The sequence below is a fragment of the Coregonus lavaretus genome (genome assembly GCF_964263955.1).
Source record: "Coregonus lavaretus genome assembly, chromosome: 12".
Lineage (NCBI taxonomy): Eukaryota > Metazoa > Chordata > Actinopteri > Salmoniformes > Salmonidae > Coregonus > Coregonus lavaretus.
The window spans coordinates 121,585-145,508 of record NC_139999.1 but is presented as its reverse complement, the minus strand read 5'-3'; positions in this window follow the sequence as shown (position 1 = coordinate 145,508).

The window sequence follows — 23,924 nt, the reverse complement described above, 5'->3', positions numbered from 1 at the left end:
CTATAGAGGTGTACCATCCCAACAGGATACATTACTACATTACTACAGTATGTTCTATAGAGGTGTACCATCCCAACATGATACATTACTACAGTATGTTCTATAGAGGTGTACCACCCCAACAGGATACATTACTACATTATGTTCTATAGAGGTGTACCACCCCAACAGGATACATTACTACATTATGTTCTATAGAGGTGTACCACCCCAACAGGATACATTACTACATTACTACAGTATGTTCTATGGAGGTGTACCATCCCAACAGGATACATTACTACAGTATGTTCTATAGAGGTGTACCACCCCAACAGGATACATTACTACATTACTACAGTATGTTCTATAGAGGTGTACCACCCCAACATGATACATTACTACAGTATGTTCTATAGAGGTGTACCATCCCAACAGGATACATTACTACATTACCACAGTATGTTCTATAGAGGTGTACCATCCCAACAGGATACATTACTACATTACTACAGTATGTTCTATAGAGGTGTACCACCCCAACAGGATACATTACTACAGTATGTTATATAGAGGTGTACCATCCCAACAGGATACATTACTACAGTATGTTCTATAGAGGTGTACCATCCCAACAGGATACATTACTACATTATGTTCTATAGAGGTGTACCACCCCAACAGGAAACATTACTACAGTATGTTCTATAGAGGTGTACCATCCCAACAGGATACATGACTACATTACTACAGTATGTTCTATAGAGGTGTACCATCCCAACAGGATACATTACTACATTACTACAGTATGTTCTAAAGAGGTGTACCATCCCAACAGGATACATTACTACAGTATGTTCTATAGAGGTGTACCATCCCAACAGGATACATTACTACAGTATGTTCTATAGAGGTGTACCATCCCAACAGGATACATTACTACAGTATGTTCTATAGAGGTGTACCATCCCAACAGGATACATTACTACATTACTACAGTATGTTCTATAGAGTTGTACCACCCCAACAGGATACATTACTACAGTATGTTATATAGAGGTGTACCACCCCAACAGGATACATTACTACAGTATGTTATATAGAAGTGTACCACCCCAACAGCATACATTACTACAGTATGTTCTATAGAGGTGTACCATCCCAACAGGATACATTACTACATTACTACAGTATGTTCTATAGAGGTGTACCATCCCAACATGATACATTACTACAGTATGTTCTATAGAGGTGTACCACCCCAACAGGATACATTACTACATTATGTTCTATAGAGGTGTACCACCCCAACAGGATACATTACTACATTATGTTCTATAGAGGTGTACCACCCCAACAGGATACATTACTACATTACTACAGTATGTTCTATGGAGGTGTACCATCCCAACAGGATACATTACTACAGTATGTTCTATAGAGGTGTACCACCCCAACAGGATACATTACTACATTACTACAGTATGTTCTATAGAGGTGTACCACCCCAACATGATACATTACTACAGTATGTTCTATAGAGGTGTACCATCCCAACAGGATACATTACTACATTACCACAGTATGTTCTATAGAGGTGTACCATCCCAACAGGATACATTACTACATTACTACAGTATGTTCTAAAGAGGTGTACCATCCCAACAGGATACATTACTACAGTATGTTCTATAGAGGTGTACCATCCCAACAGGATACATTACTACAGTATGTTCTATAGAGGTGTACCATCCCAACAGGATACATTACTACAGTATGTTCTATAGAGGTGTACCATCCCAACAGGATACATTACTACATTACTACAGTATGTTCTAAAGAGGTGTACCACCCCAACAGGATACATTACTACAGTATGTTATATAGAGGTGTACCACCCCAACAGGATACATTACTACAGTATGTTATATAGAAGTGTACCACCCCAACAGCATACATTACTACATGATGTTCTATAGAGGTGTACCACCCCAACATGATACATTACTACATTACTACAGTATGTTCTATGGAGGTGTACCATCCCAACAGGATACATTATTACATTTCTACAGTATGTTCTATGGAGGTGTACCATCCCAACAGGATACATTACTACATTACTACATTATGTTCTATAGAGGTGTACCATCCCAACAGGATACATTACTACAGTATGTTCTATAGAGGTGTAGCATCACAACAGGATACATTACTACAGTATGTTCTATAGAGGTGTACCATCCCAACAGGACACATTACTACATTACTACATTATGTTCTATAGAGGTGTACCATCCCAACAGGACACATTACTACATTACTACAGTATGTTCTATAGAGGTGTACCATCCCAACAGGACACATTACTACATTACTACAGTATGTTATATAGAGGTGTACCACCCCAACAGGATACATTACTACATTATGTTCTATAGAGGTGTACCATCCCAACAGGATACATTACTACATTATGTTCTATAGAGGTGTACCACCCCAACAGGATACATTACTACAGCATGTTCTATAGAGGTGTACCATCCCAACAGGATACATTACTACAGTATGTTCTATAGAGGTGTACCATCCCAACAGGATACATTACTACATTACTACAGTATGTTCTATAGAGGTGTACCACCCCAACAGGATACATTACTACAGTATGTTATATAGAGGTGTACCATCCCAACAGGATACATTACTACAGTATGTTCTATAGAGGTGTACCATCCCAACAGGATACATTACTACATTATGTTCTATAGAGGTGTACCATCCCAACAGGATACATTACTACAGTATGTTCTATAGAGGTGTACCATCCCAACAGGATACATTACTACAGTATGTTCTATAGAGGTGTACCATCCCAACAGGATACATTACTACAGTATGTTCTATAGAGGTGTACCACCCCAACAGGATACATTACTACAGTATGTCCTATAGAGGTGTACCATCCCAACAGGACACATTACTACATTACTACAGTATGTTCTATAGAGGTGTACCACCCCAACAGGATACATTACTACATTACTACAGTATGTTCTATAGAAGTGTACTACCCCAACAGGATACATTACTATATTATGTTCTATAGAGGTGTACCATCCCAACAGGATACATTACTACATTACTACAGTATGTTCTATAGAGGTGTACCATCCCAACAGGACACATTACTATATTATACAGTATGTTCTATAGAGGTGTACCATCCCAACAGGATACATTACTACAGTATGTTCTATAGAGGTGTACCATCCCAACAGGATACATTACTACATTATGTTCTATAGAGGTGTACCACCCCAACAGGAAACATTACTACAGTATGTTCTATAGAGGTGTACCATCCCAACAAGATACATTACTACATTATGTTCTATAGAGGTGTACCACCCCAACAGGATACATTACTACAGTATGTTCTATAGAGGTGTACCATCCCAACAGGATACATTACTACAGTATGTTCTATAGAGGTGTACCACCCCAACATGATACATTACTACAGTATGTTCTATAGAGGTGTACCACCCCAACAGGATACATTACTATATTATGTTCTATAGAGGTGTACCATCCCAACAGGATACATTACTATATTATGTTCTATAGAGGTGTACCACCCCAACAGGATACATTACTACAGCATGTTCTATAGAGGTGTACCATCCCAACAGGATACATTACTACAGTATGTTCTATAGAGGTGTACCATCCCAACAGGATACATTACTACATTACTACAGTATGTTCTATAGAGGTGTACCACCCCAACAGGATACATTACTACAGTATGTTATATAGAGGTGTACCATCCCAAAAGGATACATTACTACAGTATGTTCTATTGAGGTGTACCATCACAACAGGATACATTACTACATTATGTTCTATAGAGGTGTACCATCCCAACAGGATACATTACTACAGTATGTTCTATAGAGGTGTACCATCCCAACAGGATACATTACTACAGTATGTTCTATAGAGGTGTACCATCCCAACAGGATACATTACTACAGTATGTTCTATAGAGGTGTACCACCCCAACAGGATACATTACTACAGTATGTCCTATAGAGGTGTACCATCCCAACAGGACACATTACTACATTACTACAGTATGTTCTATAGAGGTGTACCACCCCAACAGGATACATTACTACATTACTACAGTATGTTCTATAGAGGTGTACTACCCCAACAGGATACATTACTATATTATGTTCTATAGAGGTGTACCATCCCAACAGGATACATTACTACATTACTACAGTATGTTCTATAGAGGTGTACCATCCCAACAGGACACATTACTATATTATACAGTATGTTCTATAGAGGTGTACCATCCCAACAGGATACATTACTACAGTATGTTCTATAGAGGTGTACCATCCCAACAGGATACATTACTACATTATGTTCTATAGAGGTGTACCACCCCAACAGGAAACATTACTACAGTATGTTCTATAGAGGTGTACCATCCCAACAGGATACATTACTACATTACTACAGTATGTTCTATAGAGGTGTACCATCCCAACAGGATACATTACTACATTACTACAGTATGTTCTAAAGAGGTGTACCATCCCAACAGGATACATTACTACAGTATGTTCTATAGAGGTGTACCATCCCAACAGGATACATTACTACAGTATGTTCTATAGAGGTGTACCATCCCAACAGGATACATTACTACAGTATGTTCTATAGAGGTGTACCATCCCAACAGGATACATTACTACATTACTACAGTATGTTCTATAGAGGTGTACCACCCCAACAGGATACATTACTACATTATGTTCTATAGAGGTGTACCATCCCAACAGGATACATTACTACATTATGTTCTATAGAGGTGTACCATCCCAACAGGATACATTACTACAGTATGTTCTATAGAGGTGTACCATCCCAACAGGATACATTACTACATTACTACAGTATGTTCTAAAGAGGTGTACCACCCCAACAGGATACATTACTACAGTATGTTATATAGAGGTGTACCACCCCAACAGGATACATTACTACAGTATGTTATATAGAAGTGTACCACCCCAACAGCATACATTACTACATGATGTTCTATAGAGGTGTACCACCCCAACATGATACATTACTACATTACTACAGTATGTTCTATGGAGGTGTACCATCCCAACAGGATACATTACTACATTTCTACAGTATGTTCTATGGAGGTGTACCATCCCAACAGGATACATTACTACATTACTACATTATGTTCTATAGAGGTGTACCATCCCAACAGGATACATTACTACAGTATGTTCTATAGAGGTGTAGCATCACAACAGGATACATTACTACAGTATGTTCTATAGAGGTGTACCATCCCAACAGGACACATTACTACATTACTACATTATGTTCTATAGAGGTGTACCATCCCAACAGGACACATTACTACATTACTACAGTATGTTCTATAGAGGTGTACCATCCCAACAGGACACATTACTACATTACTACAGTATGTTCTATAGAGGTGTACCACCCCAACAGGATACATTACTACATTATGTTCTATAGAGGTGTACCATCCCAACAGGATACATTACTACATTATGTTCTATAGAGGTGTACCACCCCAACAGGATACATTACTACAGCATGTTCTATAGAGGTGTACCATCCCAACAGGATACATTACTACAGTATGTTCTATAGAGGTGTACCATCCCAACAGGATACATTACTACATTACTACAGTATGTTCTATAGAGGTGTACCACCCCAACAGGATACATTACTACAGTATGTTATATAGAGGTGTACCATCCCAACAGGATACATTACTACAGTATGTTCTATAGAGGTGTACCATCCCAACAGGATACATTACTACATTATGTTCTATAGAGGTGTACCATCCCAACAGGATACATTACTACAGTATGTTCTATAGAGGTGTACCATCCCAACAGGATACATTACTACAGTATGTTCTATAGAGGTGTACCATCCCAACAGGATACATTACTACAGTATGTTCTATAGAGGTGTACCACCCCAACAGGATACATTACTACAGTATGTCCTATAGAGGTGTACCATCCCAACAGGACACATTACTACATTACTACAGTATGTTCTATAGAGGTGTACCACCCCAACAGGATACATTACTACATTACTACAGTATGTTCTATAGAGGTGTACTACCCCAACAGGATACATTACTATATTATGTTCTATAGAGGTGTACCATCCCAACAGGACACATTACTATATTATACAGTATGTTCTATAGAGGTGTACCATCCCAACAGGATACATTACTACAGTATGTTCTATAGAGGTGTACCATCCCAACAGGATACATTACTACATTATGTTCTATAGAGGTGTACCACCCCAACAGGAAACATTACTACAGTATGTTCTATAGAGGTGTACCATCCCAACAAGATACATTACTACATTATGTTCTATAGAGGTGTACCACCCCAACAGGATACATTACTACAGTATGTTCTATAGAGGTGTACCATCCCAACAGGATACATTACTACAGTATGTTCTATAGAGGTGTACCACCCCAACATGATACATTACTACAGTATGTTCTATAGAGGTGTACCACCCCAACAGGATACATTACTACATTATGTTCTATAGAGGTGTACCATCCCAACAGGATACATTACTATATTATGTTCTATAGAGGTGTACCACCCCAACAGGATACATTACTACAGCATGTTCTATAGAGGTGTACCATCCCAACAGGATACATTACTACAGTATGTTCTATAGAGGTGTACCATCCCAACAGGATACATTACTACATTACTACAGTATGTTCTATAGAGGTGTACCACCCCAACAGGATACATTACTACAGTATGTTATATAGAGGTGTACCATCCCAAAAGGATACATTACTACAGTATGTTCTATAGAGGTGTACCATCACAACAGGATACATTACTACATTATGTTCTATAGAGGTGTACCATCCCAACAGGATACATTACTACAGTATGTTCTATAGAGGTGTACCATCCCAACAGGATACATTACTACAGTATGTTCTATAGAGGTGTACCATCCCAACAGGATACATTACTACAGTATGTTCTATAGAGGTGTACCACCCCAACAGGATACATTACTACAGTATGTCCTATAGAGGTGTACCATCCCAACAGGACACATTACTACATTACTACAGTATGTTCTATAGAGGTGTACCACCCCAACAGGATACATTACTACATTACTACAGTATGTTCTATAGAGGTGTACTACCCCAACAGGATACATTACTATATTATGTTCTATAGAGGTGTACCATCCCAACAGGATACATTACTACATTACTACAGTATGTTCTATAGAGGTGTACCATCCCAACAGGACACATTACTATATTATACAGTATGTTCTATAGAGGTGTACCATCCCAACAGGATACATTACTACAGTATGTTCTATAGAGGTGTACCATCCCAACAGGATACATTACTACATTATGTTCTATAGAGGTGTACCACCCCAACAGGAAACATTACTACAGTATGTTCTATAGAGGTGTACCATCCCAACAGGATACATTACTACATTACTACAGTATGTTCTATAGAGGTGTACCATCCCAACAGGATACATTACTACATTACTACAGTATGTTCTAAAGAGGTGTACCATCCCAACAGGATACATTACTACAGTATGTTCTATAGAGGTGTACCACCCCAACAGGATACATTACTACAGTATGTTATATAGAGGTGTACCATCCCAACAGGATACATTACTACAGTATGTTCTATAGAGGTGTACCATCCCAACAGGATACATTACTACATTATGTTCTATAGAGGTGTACCATCCCAACAGGATACATTACTACAGTATGTTCTATAGAGGTGTACCATCCCAACAGGATACATTACTACAGTATGTTCTATAGAGGTGTACCATCCCAACAGGATACATTACTACAGTATGTTCTATAGAGGTGTACCACCCCAACAGGATACATTACTACAGTATGTCCTATAGAGGTGTACCATCCCAACAGGACACATTACTACATTACTACAGTATGTTCTATAGAGGTGTACCACCCCAACAGGATACATTACTACATTACTACAGTATGTTCTATAGAGGTGTACTACCCCAACAGGATACATTACTATATTATGTTCTATAGAGGTGTACCATCCCAACAGGACACATTACTATATTATACAGTATGTTCTATAGAGGTGTACCATCCCAACAGGATACATTACTACAGTATGTTCTATAGAGGTGTACCATCCCAACAGGATACATTACTACATTATGTTCTATAGAGGTGTACCACCCCAACAGGAAACATTACTACAGTATGTTCTATAGAGGTGTACCATCCCAACAAGATACATTACTACATTATGTTCTATAGAGGTGTACCACCCCAACAGGATACATTACTACAGTATGTTCTATAGAGGTGTACCATCCCAACAGGATACATTACTACAGTATGTTCTATAGAGGTGTACCACCCCAACATGATACATTACTACAGTATGTTCTATAGAGGTGTACCACCCCAACAGGATACATTACTACATTATGTTCTATAGAGGTGTACCATCCCAACAGGATACATTACTATATTATGTTCTATAGAGGTGTACCACCCCAACAGGATACATTACTACAGCATGTTCTATAGAGGTGTACCATCCCAACAGGATACATTACTACAGTATGTTCTATAGAGGTGTACCATCCCAACAGGATACATTACTACATTACTACAGTATGTTCTATAGAGGTGTACCACCCCAACAGGATACATTACTACAGTATGTTATATAGAGGTGTACCATCCCAAAAGGATACATTACTACAGTATGTTCTATAGAGGTGTACCATCACAACAGGATACATTACTACATTATGTTCTATAGAGGTGTACCATCCCAACAGGATACATTACTACAGTATGTTCTATAGAGGTGTACCATCCCAACAGGATACATTACTACAGTATGTTCTATAGAGGTGTACCATCCCAACAGGATACATTACTACAGTATGTTCTATAGAGGTGTACCACCCCAACAGGATACATTACTACAGTATGTCCTATAGAGGTGTACCATCCCAACAGGACACATTACTACATTACTACAGTATGTTCTATAGAGGTGTACCACCCCAACAGGATACATTACTACATTACTACAGTATGTTCTATAGAGGTGTACTACCCCAACAGGATACATTACTATATTATGTTCTATAGAGGTGTACCATCCCAACAGGATACATTACCACATTACTACAGTATGTTCTATAGAGGTGTACCATCCCAACAGGACACATTACTATATTATACAGTATGTTCTATAGAGGTGTACCATCCCAACAGGATACATTACTACAGTATGTTCTATAGAGGTGTACCATCCCAACAGGATACATTACTACATTATGTTCTATAGAGGTGTACCACCCCAACAGGAAACATTACTACAGTATGTTCTATAGAGGTGTACCATCCCAACAGGATACATTACTACATTACTACAGTATGTTCTATAGAGGTGTACCATCCCAACAGGATACATTACTACATTACTACAGTATGTTCTAAAGAGGTGTACCATCCCAACAGGATACATTACTACAGTATGTTCTATAGAGGTGTACCATCCCAACAGGATACATTACTACAGTATGTTATATAGAGGTGTACCATCCCAACAGGATACATTACTACAGTATGTTCTATAGAGGTGTACCATCCCAACAGGATACATTACTACATTATGTTCTATAGAGGTGTACCATCCCAACAGGATACATTACTACAGTATGTTCTATAGAGGTGTACCATCCCAACAGGATACATTACTACAGTATGTTCTATAGAGGTGTACCATCCCAACAGGATACATTACTACAGTATGTTCTATAGAGGTGTACCACCCCAACAGGATACATTACTACAGTATGTCCTATAGAGGTGTACCATCCCAACAGGACACATTACTACATTACTACAGTATGTTCTATAGAGGTGTACCACCCCAACAGGATACATTACTACATTACTACAGTATGTTTATAGAGGTGTACTACCCCAACAGGATACATTACTATATTATGTTCTATAGAGGTGTACCATCCCAACAGGATACATTACTACATTACTACAGTATGTTCTATAGAGGTGTACCATCCCAACAGGACACATTACTATATTATACAGTATGTTCTATAGAGGTGTACCATCCCAACAGGATACATTACTACAGTATGTTCTATAGAGGTGTACCATCCCAACAGGATACATTACTACATTATGTTCTATAGCGGTGTACCACCCCAACAGGAAACATTACTACAGTATGTTCTATAGAGGTGTACCATCCCAACAGGATACATTACTACATTACTACAGTATGTTCTATAGAGGTGTACCATCCCAACAGGATACATTACTACATTACTACAGTATGTTCTAAAGAGGTGTACCATCCCAACAGGATACATTACTACAGTATGTTCTATAGAGGTGTACCATCCCAACAGGATACATTACTACAGTATGTTCTATAGAGGTGTACCATCCCAACAGGAAACATTACTACAGTATGTTCTATAGAGGTGTACCATCCCAACAGGATACATTACTACATTACTACAGTATGTTCTATAGAGGTGTACCACCCCAACAGGATACATTACTACAGTATGTTATATAGAGGTGTACCACCCCAACAGGATACATTACTACAGTATGTTATATAGAAGTGTACCACCCCAACAGCATACATTACTACATGATGTTCTATAGAGGTGTACCACCCCAACATGATACATTACTATATTACTACAGTATGTTCTATGGAGGTGTACCATCCCAACAGGATACATTACTACATTTCTACAGTATGTTCTATGGAGGTGTACCATCCCAACAGGATACATTACTACATTATGTTCTATAGAGGTGTACCATCCCAACAGGATACATTACTACAGTATGTTCTATAGAGGTGTAGCATCACAACAGGATACATTACTACAATATGTTCTATAGAGGTGTACCATCCCAACAGGATACATTACTACATTACTACAGTATGTTCTATAGAGGTGTACCATCCCAACAGGATACATTACTACATTACTACAGTATGTTCTAAAGAGGTGTACCATCCCAACAGGATACATTACTACAGTATGTTCTATAGAGGTGTACCATCCCAACAGGATACATTACTACAGTATGTTCTATAGAGGTGTACCATCCCAACAGGATACATTACTACAGTATGTTCTATAGAGGTGTACCATCCCAACAGGATACATTACTACATTACTACAGTATGTTCTATAGAGGTGTACCACCCCAACAGGATACATTACTACAGTATGTTATATAGAGGTGTACCACCCCAACAGGATACATTACTACAGTATGTTATATAGAAGTGTACCACCCCAACAGCATACATTACTACATGATGTTCTATAGAGGTGTACCACCCCAACATGATACATTACTACATTACTACAGTATGTTCTATGGAGGTGTACCATCCCAACAGGATACATTACTACATTTCTACAGTATGTTCTATGGAGGTGTACCATCCCAACAGGATACATTACTACATTATGTTCTATAGAGGTGTACCATCCCAACAGGATACATTACTACAGTATGTTCTATAGAGGTGTAGCATCACAACAGGATACATTACTACAGTATGTTCTATAGAGGTGTACCATCCCAACAGGACACATTACTACATTACTACATTATGTTCTATAGAGGTGTACCATCCCAACAGGACACATTACTACATTACTACAGTATGTTCTATAGAGGTGTACCATCCCAACAGGACACATTACTACATTACTACAGTATGTTCTATAGAGGTGTACCACACCAACAGGATACATTACTACATTATGTTCTATAGAGGTGTACCATCCCAACAGGATACATTACTACATTATGTTCTATAGAGGTGTACCACCCCAACAGGATACATTACTACAGCATGTTCTATAGAGGTGTACCATCCCAACAGGATACATTACTACAGTATGTTCTATAGAGGTGTACCACCCCAACAGGATACATTACTACATTATGTTCTATAGAGGTGTACCATCCCAACATGATACATTACTACATTACTACAGTATGTTCTATAGAGTTGTACCATCCCTACAGGATACATTACTACATTACTACAGTATGTTCTATAGAGGTGTACCACCCCAACAGGATACATTACTACAGTATGTTCTATAGAGGTGTACCACCCCAACAGGATACATTACTACAGTATGTTCTATAGAGGTGTACCATCCCAACAGGATACATTACTACAGTATGTTCTATAGAGGTGTACCACCCCAACAGGATACATTACTACATTACTACAGTATGTTCTATAGAGGTGTACCATCCCAACAGGATACATTACTACATTACTACAGTATGTTCTATAGAGGTGTACCATCCCAACAGGATACATTACTACAGTATGTTCTATAGAGGTGTACCATCCCAACAGGATACATTACTACATTACTACAGTATGTTCTATAGAGGTGTACCACCCCAACAGGATACAATACTACAGTATGTTATATAGAGGTGTACCATCCCAAAAGGATACATTACTACAGTATGTTCTATAGAGGTGTACCATCACAACAGGATACATTACTACATTATGTTCTATAGAGGTGTACCATCCCAACAGGATACATTACTACAGTATGTTCTATAGAGGTGTACCATCCCAACAGGATACATTACTACAGTATGTTCTATAGAGGTGTACCATCCCAACAGGATACATTACTACAGTATGTTCTATAGAGGTGTACCACCCCAACAGGATACATTACTACAGTATGTCCTATAGAGGTGTACCATCCCAACAGGACACATTACTACATTACTACAGTATGTTCTATAGAGGTGTACCACCCCAACAGGATACATTACTACATTACTACAGTATGTTCTATAGAGGTGTACTACCCCAACAGGATACATTACTATATTATGTTCTATAGAGGTGTACCATCCCAACAGGATACATTACTACATTACTACAGTATGTTCTATAGAGGTGTACCATCCCAACAGGACACATTACTATATTATACAGTATGTTCTATAGAGGTGTACCATCCCAACAGGATACATTACTACAGTATGTTCTATAGAGGTGTACCATCCCAACAGGATACATTACTACATTATGTTCTATAGAGGTGTACCACCCCAACAGGAAACATTACTACAGTATGTTCTATAGAGGTGTACCATCCCAACAGGATACATTACTACATTACTACAGTATGTTCTATAGAGGTGTACCATCCCAACAGGATACATTACTACATTACTACAGTATGTTCTAAAGAGGTGTACCATCCCAACAGGATACATTACTACAGTATGTTCTATAGAGGTGTACCATCCCAACAGGATACATTACTACAGTATGTTCTATAGAGGTGTACCATCCCAACAGGATACATTACTACAGTATGTTCTATAGAGGTGTACCATCCCAACAGGATACATTACTACATTACTACAGTATGTTCTATAGAGGTGTACCACCCCAACAGGATACATTACTACATTATGTTCTATAGAGGTGTACCATCCCAACAGGATACATTACTACATTATGTTCTATAGAGGTGTACCACCCCAACAGGATACATTACTACAGCATGTTCTATAGAGGTGTACCATCCCAACAGGATACATTACTACAGTATGTTCTATAGAGGTGTACCATCCCAACAGGATACATTACTACATTACTACAGTATGTTCTATAGAGGTGTACCACCCCAACAGGATACATTACTACAGTATGTTATATAGAGGTGTACCATCCCAACAGGATACATTACTACAGTATGTTCTATAGAGGTGTACCATCCCAACAGGATACATTACTACATTATGTTCTATAGAGGTGTACCATCCCAACAGGATACATTACTACAGTATGTTCTATAGAGGTGTACCATCCCAACAGGATACATTACTACAGTATGTTCTATAGAGGTGTACCATCCCAACAGGATACATTACTACAGTATGTTCTATAGAGGTGTACCACCCCAACAGGATACATTACTACAGTATGTCCTATAGAGGTGTACCATCCCAACAGGACACATTACTACATTACTACAGTATGTTCTATAGAGGTGTACCACCCCAACAGGATACATTACTACATTACTACAGTATGTTCTATAGAGGTGTACTACCCCAACAGGATACATTACTATATTATGTTCTATAGAGGTGTACCATCCCAACAGGATACATTACTACATTACTACAGTATGTTCTATAGAGGTGTACCATCCCAACAGGACACATTACTATATTATACAGTATGTTCTATAGAGGTGTACCATCCCAACAGGATACAATACTACAGTATGTTATATAGAGGTGTACCATCCCAAAAGGATACATTACTACAGTATGTTCTATAGAGGTGTACCATCACAACAGGATACATTACTACATTATGTTCTATAGAGGTGTACCATCCCAACAGGATACATTACTACAGTATGTTCTATAGAGGTGTACCATCCCAACAGGATACATTACTACAGTATGTTCTATAGAGGTGTACCATCCCAACAGGATACATTACTACAGTATGTTCTATAGAGGTGTACCACCCCAACAGGATACATTACTACAGTATGTCCTATAGAGGTGTACCATCCCAACAGGACACATTACTACATTACTACAGTATGTTCTATAGAGGTGTACCACCCCAACAGGATACATTACTACATTACTACAGTATGTTCTATAGAGGTGTACTACCCCAACAGGATACATTACTATATTATGTTCTATAGAGGTGTACCATCCCAACAGGATACATTACTACATTACTACAGTATGTTCTATAGAGGTGTACCATCCCAACAGGACACATTACTATATTATACAGTATGTTCTATAGAGGTGTACCATCCCAACAGGATACATTACTACAGTATGTTCTATAGAGGTGTACCATCCCAACAGGATACATTACTACATTATGTTCTATAGAGGTGTACCACCCCAACAGGAAACATTACTACAGTATGTTCTATAGAGGTGTACCATCCCAACAGGATACATTACTACATTACTACAGTATGTTCTATAGAGGTGTACCATCCCAACAGGATACATTACTACATTACTACAGTATGTTCTAAAGAGGTGTACCATCCCAACAGGATACATTACTACAGTATGTTCTATAGAGGTGTACCATCCCAACAGGATACATTACTACAGTATGTTCTATAGAGGTGTACCATCCCAACAGGATACATTACTACAGTATGTTCTATAGAGGTGTACCATCCCAACAGGATACATTACTACATTACTACAGTATGTTCTATAGAGGTGTACCACCCCAACAGGATACATTACTACATTATGTTCTATAGAGGTGTACCATCCCAACAGGATACATTACTACATTATGTTCTATAGAGGTGTACCACCCCAACAGGATACATTACTACAGCATGTTCTATAGAGGTGTACCATCCCAACAGGATACATTACTACAGTATGTTCTATAGAGGTGTACCATCCCAACAGGATACATTACTACATTACTACAGTATGTTCTATAGAGGTGTACCACCCCAACAGGATACATTACTACAGTATGTTATATAGAGGTGTACCATCCCAACAGGATACATTACTACAGTATGTTCTATAGAGGTGTACCATCCCAACAGGATACATTACTACATTATGTTCTATAGAGGTGTACCATCCCAACAGGATACATTACTACAGTATGTTCTATAGAGGTGTACCATCCCAACAGGATACATTACTACAGTATGTTCTATAGAGGTGTACCATCCCAACAGGATACATTACTACAGTATGTTCTATAGAGGTGTACCACCCCAACAGGATACATTACTACAGTATGTCCTATAGAGGTGTACCATCCCAACAGGACACATTACTACATTACTACAGTATGTTCTATAGAGGTGTACCACCCCAACAGGATACATTACTACATTACTACAGTATGTTCTATAGAGGTGTACTACCCCAACAGGATACATTACTATATTATGTTCTATAGAGGTGTACCATCCCAACAGGATACATTACTACATTACTACAGTATGTTCTATAGAGGTGTACCATCCCAACAGGACACATTACTATATTATACAGTATGTTCTATAGAGGTGTACCATCCCAACAGGATACATTACTACAGTATGTTCTATAGAGGTGTACCATCCCAACAGGATACATTACTACATTATGTTCTATAGAGGTGTACCACCCCAACAGGAAACATTACTACAGTATGTTCTATAGAGGTGTACCATCCCAACAGGATACATTACTACATTACTACAGTATGTTCTATAGAGGTGTACCATCCCAACAGGATACATTACTACATTACTACAGTATGTTCTAAAGAGGTGTACCATCCCAACAGGATACATTACTACAGTATGTTCTATAGAGGTGTACCATCCCAACAGGATACATTACTACAGTATGTTCTATAGAGGTGTACCATCCCAACAGGATACATTACTACAGTATGTTCTATAGAGGTGTACCATCCCAACAGGATACATTACTACATTACTACAGTATGTTCTATAGAGGTGTACCACCCCAACAGGATACATTACTACAGTATGTTATATAGAGGTGTACCACCCCAACAGGATACATTACTACAGTATGTTATATAGAAGTGTACCACCCCAACAGCATACATTACTACATGATGTTCTATAGAGGTGTACCACCCCAACATGATACATTACTACATTACTACAGTATGTTCTATGGAGGTGTACCATCCCAACAGGATACATTACTACATTTCTACAGTAATGTCTATGGAGGTGTACCATCCCAACAGGATACATTACTACATTATGTTCTATAGAGGTGTACCATCCCAACAGGATACATTACTACAGTATGTTCTATAGAGGTGTAGCATCACAACAGGATACATTACTACAGTATGTTCTATAGAGGTGTACCATCCCAACAGGACACATTACTACATTACTACATTATGTTCTATAGAGGTGTACCATCCCAACAGGACACATTACTACATTACTACAGTATGTTCTATAGAGGTGTACCATCCCAACAGGACACATTACTACATTACTACAGTATGTTCTATAGAGGTGTACCACACCAACAGGATACATTACTACATTATGTTCTATAGAGGTGTACCATCCCAACAGGATACATTACTACATTATGTTCTATAGAGGTGTACCACCCCAACAGGATACATTACTACAGCATGTTCTATAGAGGTGTACCATCCCAACAGGATACATTACTACAGTATGTTCTATAGAGGTGTACCACCCCAACATGATACATTACTACAGTATGTTCTATAGAGGTGTACCACCCCAACAGGATACATTACTACATTATGTTCTATAGAGGTGTACCATCCCAACATGATACATTACTACATTACTACAGTATGTTCTATAGAGTTGTACCATCCCTACAGGATACATTACTACATTACTACAGTATGTTCTATAGAGGTGTACCACCCCAACAGGATACATTACTACAGTATGTTCTATAGAGGTGTACCACCCAAACAGGATACATTACTACAGTATGTTCTATAGAGGTGTACCATCCCAACAGGATACATTACTACAGTATGTTCTATAGAGGTGTACCACCCCAACAGGATACATTACTACATTACTACAGTATGTTCTATAGAGGTGTACCATCCCAACAGGATACATTACTACATTACTACAGTATGTTCTATAGAGGTGTACCATCCCAACAGGATACATTACTACAGTATGTTCTATAGAGGTGTACCACCCCAACAGGATACATTACTACATTACTACAGTATGTTCTATAGAGGTGTACCATCCCAACAGGATACATTACTACAGTATGTTCTATAGAGGTGTACCATCCCAACAGGATACATTACTACATTACTACAGTATGTTCTATAGAGGTGTACCACCCCAACAGGATACATTACTACATTATGTTCTATAGAGGTGTACCATCCCAACAGGATACATTACTACATTATGTTCTATAGAGGTGTACCACCCCAACAGGATACATTACTACAGCATGTTCTATAGAGGTGTACCATCCCAACAGGATACATTACTACAGTATGTTCTATAGAGGTGTACCACCCCAACATGATACATTACTACAGTATGTTCTATAGATGTGTACCACCCCAACAGGATACATTACTACATTATGTTCTATAGAGGTGTACCATCCCAACATGATACATTACTACATTACTACAGTATGTTCTATAGAGTTGTACCATCCCTACAGGATACATTACTACATTACTACAGTATGTTCTATAGAGGTGTACCACCCCAACAGGATACATTACTACAGTATGTTCTATAGAGGTGTACCACCCCAACAGGATACATTACTACAGTATGTTCTATAGAGGTGTACCATCCCAACAGGATACATTACTACAGTATGTTCTATAGAGGTGTACCACCCCAACATGATACATTACTACATTACTACAGTATGTTCTATAGAGGTGTACCATCCCAACAGGATACATTACTACATTACTACAGTATGTTCTATAGAGGTGTACCATCCCAACAGGATACATTACTACAGTATGTTCTATAGAGGTGTACCACCCCAACAGGATACATTACTACATTACTACAGTATGTTCTATAGAGGTGTACCATCCCAACAGGATACATTACTACAGTATGTTCTATAGAGGTGTACCATCCCAACAGGATACATTACTACATTACTACAGTATGTTCTATAGAGGTGTACCATCCCAACAGGATACATTACTACATTACTACAGTATGTTCTATAGAGGTGTACCATCCCAACAGGACACATTACTATATTATACAGTATGTTCTATAGAGGTGTACCATCCCAACAGGATACATTACTACAGTATGTTCTATAGAGTTGTACCATCCCTACAGGATACATTACTACATTACTACAGTATGTTCTATAGAGGTGTACCACCCCAACAGGATACATTACTACAGTATGTTCTATAGAGGTGTACCACCCCAACAGGATACATTACTACAGTATGTTCTATAGAGGTGTACCATCCCAACAGGATTCATTACTACAGTATGTTCTATAGAGGTGTACCACCCCAACAGGATACATTACTACATTACTACAGTATGTTCTATAGAGGTGTACCATCCCAACAGGATACATTACTACATTACTACAGTATGTTCTATAGAGGTGTACCATCCCAACAGGATACATTACTACAGTATGTTCTATAGAGGTGTACCATCCCAACAGGATACATTACTACAGTATGTTCTATAGAGGTGTACCATCCCAACAGGATACATTACTACATTACTACAGTATGTTCTATAGAGGTGTACCACCCCAACAGGATACATTACTACAGTATGTTCTATAGAGGTGTACCATCCCAACAGGATACATTACTACATTACTACAGTATGTTCTATAGAGGTGTACCACCCCAACAGGATACATTACTACAGTATGTTCTATAGAGGTGTACCATCCCAACAGGATACATTACTACAGTATGTTCTATAGAGGTGTACCATCCCAACAGGATACATTACCACATTATGTTCTATAGAGGTGTACCATCCCAACAGGATACATTACTACATTACTACAGTATGTTCTATAGAGGTGTACCATCCCAACAGGATACATTACTACATTTTGTTCTATAGAGGTGTACCACCCCAAAAGGATAAATTACTACATTACTACAGTATGTTCTATTGAGTTGTACCACCCCAACAGGATACATTACTACATATGTTCTATTGAGTTGTACCACCCCAACAGGATACATTACTACAGTATGTTCTATAGAGGTGTACCATCCCAACAGGATACATTACTACAGTATGTTCTATAGAGGTGTACCATCCCAACAGGATACATTACTACATTACGTTCTATAGAGGTGTACCACCCCAACAGGATACATTACTACATTACTACAGTATGTTCTATAGAGGTGTACCATCCCAACAGGATACATTACTACATTACTACAGTATGTTCTATAGAGGTGTACCATCCCAACAGGATACATTACTACATTACTACAGTATGTTCTATAGAGGTGTACCACCCCAACAGGATACATTACTACATTACTACAGTATGTTCTATAGAGGTGTACCACCCCAACAGGATACATTACTACAGTATGTTCTATAGAGGTGTACCATCCCAACAGGATACATTACTACAGTATGTTCTATAGAGGTGTACCACCCCAACAGGATACATTACTACAGTATGTTCTATAGAGGTGTACCATCCCAACAGGATACATTACTACAGTATGTTCTATAGAGGTGTACCATCCCAACAGGATACATTACTACATTACTACAGTATGTTCTATAGAGGTGTACCATCCCAACAGGATACATTACTACATTACTACAGTATGTTCTATAGAGGTGTACCATCCCAACAGGATACATTACTACATTACTACAGTATGTTCTATAGAGGTGTACCATCCCAACAGGATACATTACTACATTACTACAGTATGTTCTATAGAGGTGTACCACCCCAACAGGATACATTACTACATTACTACAGTATGTTCTATAGAGGTGTACCACCCCAACAGGATACATTACTACAGTATGTTCTATAGAGGTGTACCATCCCAACAGGATACATTACTACAGTATGTTCTATAGAGGTGTACCATCCCAACAGGATACATTACTACATTACTACAGTATGTTCTATAGAGGTGTACCACCCCAACAGGATACATTACTACAGTATGTTCTATAGAGGTGTACCATCCCAACAGGATACATTACTACAGTATGTTCTATAGAGGTGTACCATCCCAACAGGATACATTACTACATTACTACAGTATGTTCTATAGAGGTGTACCACCCCAACAGGATACATTACTACAGTATGTTCTATAGAGGTGTACCATCCCAACAGGATACATTACTACAGTATGTTCTATAGAGGTGTACCACCCCAACAGGATACATTACTACAGCATGTTCTATAGAGGTGTACCATCCCAACAGGATACATTACTACAGTATGTTCTATAGAGGTGTACCATCCCAACAGGATACATTACTACATTACTACAGTATGTTCTATAGAGGTGTACCACCCCAACAGGATACATTACTACAGTATGTTATATAGAGGTGTACCATCCCAACAGGATACATTACTACAGTATGTTCTATAGAGGTGTACCATCCCAACAGGATACATTACTACAGTATGTTCTATAGAGGTGTACCATCCCAACAGGATACATTACTACAGTATGTTCTATAGAGGTGTACCATCCCAACAGGATACATTACTACAGTATGTTCTATAGAGGTGTACCACCCCAACAGGATACATTACTACAGTATGTCCTATAGAGGTGTACCATCCCAACAGGACACATTACTACATTACTACAGTATGTTCTATAGAGGTGTACCACCCCAACAGGATACATTACTACATTACTACAGTATGTTCTATAGAGGTGTACTACCCCAACAGGATACATTACTATATTATGTTCTATAGAGGTGTACCATCCCAACAGGATACATTACTACATTACTACAGTATGTTCTATAGAGGTGTACCATCCCAACAGGACACATTACTATATTATACAGTATGTTCTATAGAGGTGTACCATCCCAACAGGATACATTACTACAGTATGTTCTATAGAGGTGTACCATCCCAACAGGATACATTACTACATTATGTTCTATAGAGGTGTACCACCCCAACAGGAAACATTACTACAGTATGTTCTATAGAGGTGTACCATCCCAACAGGATACATTACTACATTACTACAGTATGTTCTATAGAGGTGTACCATCCCAACAGGATACATTACTACATTACTACAGTATGTTCTAAAGAGGTGTACCATCCCAACAGGATACATTACTACAGTATGTTCTATAGAGGTGTACCATCCCAACAGGATACATTACTACAGTATGTTCTATAGAGGTGTACCATCCCAACAGGATACATTACTACAGTATGTTCTATAGAGGTGTACCATCCCAACAGGATACATTACTACATTACTACAGTATGTTCTATAGAGGTGTACCACCCCAACAGGATACATTACTACAGTATGTTATATAGAGGTGTACCACCCCAACAGGATACATTACTACAGTATGTTATATAGAAGTGTACCACCCCAACAGCATACATTACTACATGATGTTCTATAGAGGTGTACCACCCCAACATGATACATTACTACATTACTACAGTATGTTCTATGGAGGTGTACCATCCCAACAGGATACATTACTACATCTCTACAGTATGTTCTATGGAGGTGTACCATCCCAACAGGATACATTACTACATTATGTTCTATAGAGGTGTACCATCCCAACAGGATACATTACTACAGTATGTTCTATAGAGGTGTAGCATCACAACAGGATACATTACTACAGTATGTTCTATAGAGGTGTACCATCCCAACAGGACACATTACTACATTACTACATTATGTTCTATAGAGGTGTACCATCCCAACAGGACACATTACTACATTACTACAGTATGTTCTATAGAGGTGTACCATCCCAACAGGACACATTACTACATTACTACAGTATGTTCTATAGAGGTGTACCACACCAACAGGATACATTACTACATTATGTTCTATAGAGGTGTACCATCCCAACAGGATACATTACTACATTATGTTCTATAGAGGTGTACCACCCCAACAGGATACATTACTACAGCATGTTCTATAGAGGTGTACCATCCCAACAGGATACATTACTACAGTATGTTCTATAGAGGTGTACCACCCCAACATGATACATTACTACAGTATGTTCTATAGAGGTGTACCACCCCAACAGGATACATTACTACATTATGTTCTATAGAGGTGTACCATCCCAACATGATACATTACTACATTACTACAGTATGTTCTATAGAGTTGTACCATCCCTACAGGATACATTACTACATTACTACAGTATGTTCTATAGAGGTGTACCACCCCAACAGGATACATTACTACAGTATGTTCTATAGAGGTGTACCACCCCAACAGGATACATTACTACAGTATGTTCTATAGAGGTGTACCATCCCAACAGGATACATTACTACAGTATGTTCTATAGAGGTGTACCACCCCAACAGGATACATTACTACATTACTACAGTATGTTCTATAGAGGTGTACCATCCCAACAGGATACATTACTACATTACTACAGTATGTTCTATAGAGGTGTACCATCCCAACAGGATACATTACTACAGTATGTTCTATAGAGGTGTACCACCCCAACAGGATACATTACTACATTACTACAGTATGTTCTATAGAGGTGTACCATCCCAACAGGATACATTACTACAGTATGTTCTATAGAGGTGTACCATCCCAACAGGATACATTACTACATTACTACAGTATGTTCTATAGAGGTGTACCACCCCAACAGGATACATTACTACATTATGTTCTATAGAGGTGTACCATCCCAACAGGATACATTACTACATTATGTTCTATAGAGGTGTACCATCCAACAGGATACATTATTACAGCATGTTCTATAGAGGTGTACCATCCCAACAGGATACATTACTACAGTATGTTCTATAGAGGTGTACCACCCCAACATGATACATTACTACAGTATGTTCTATAGATGTGTACCACCCCAACAGG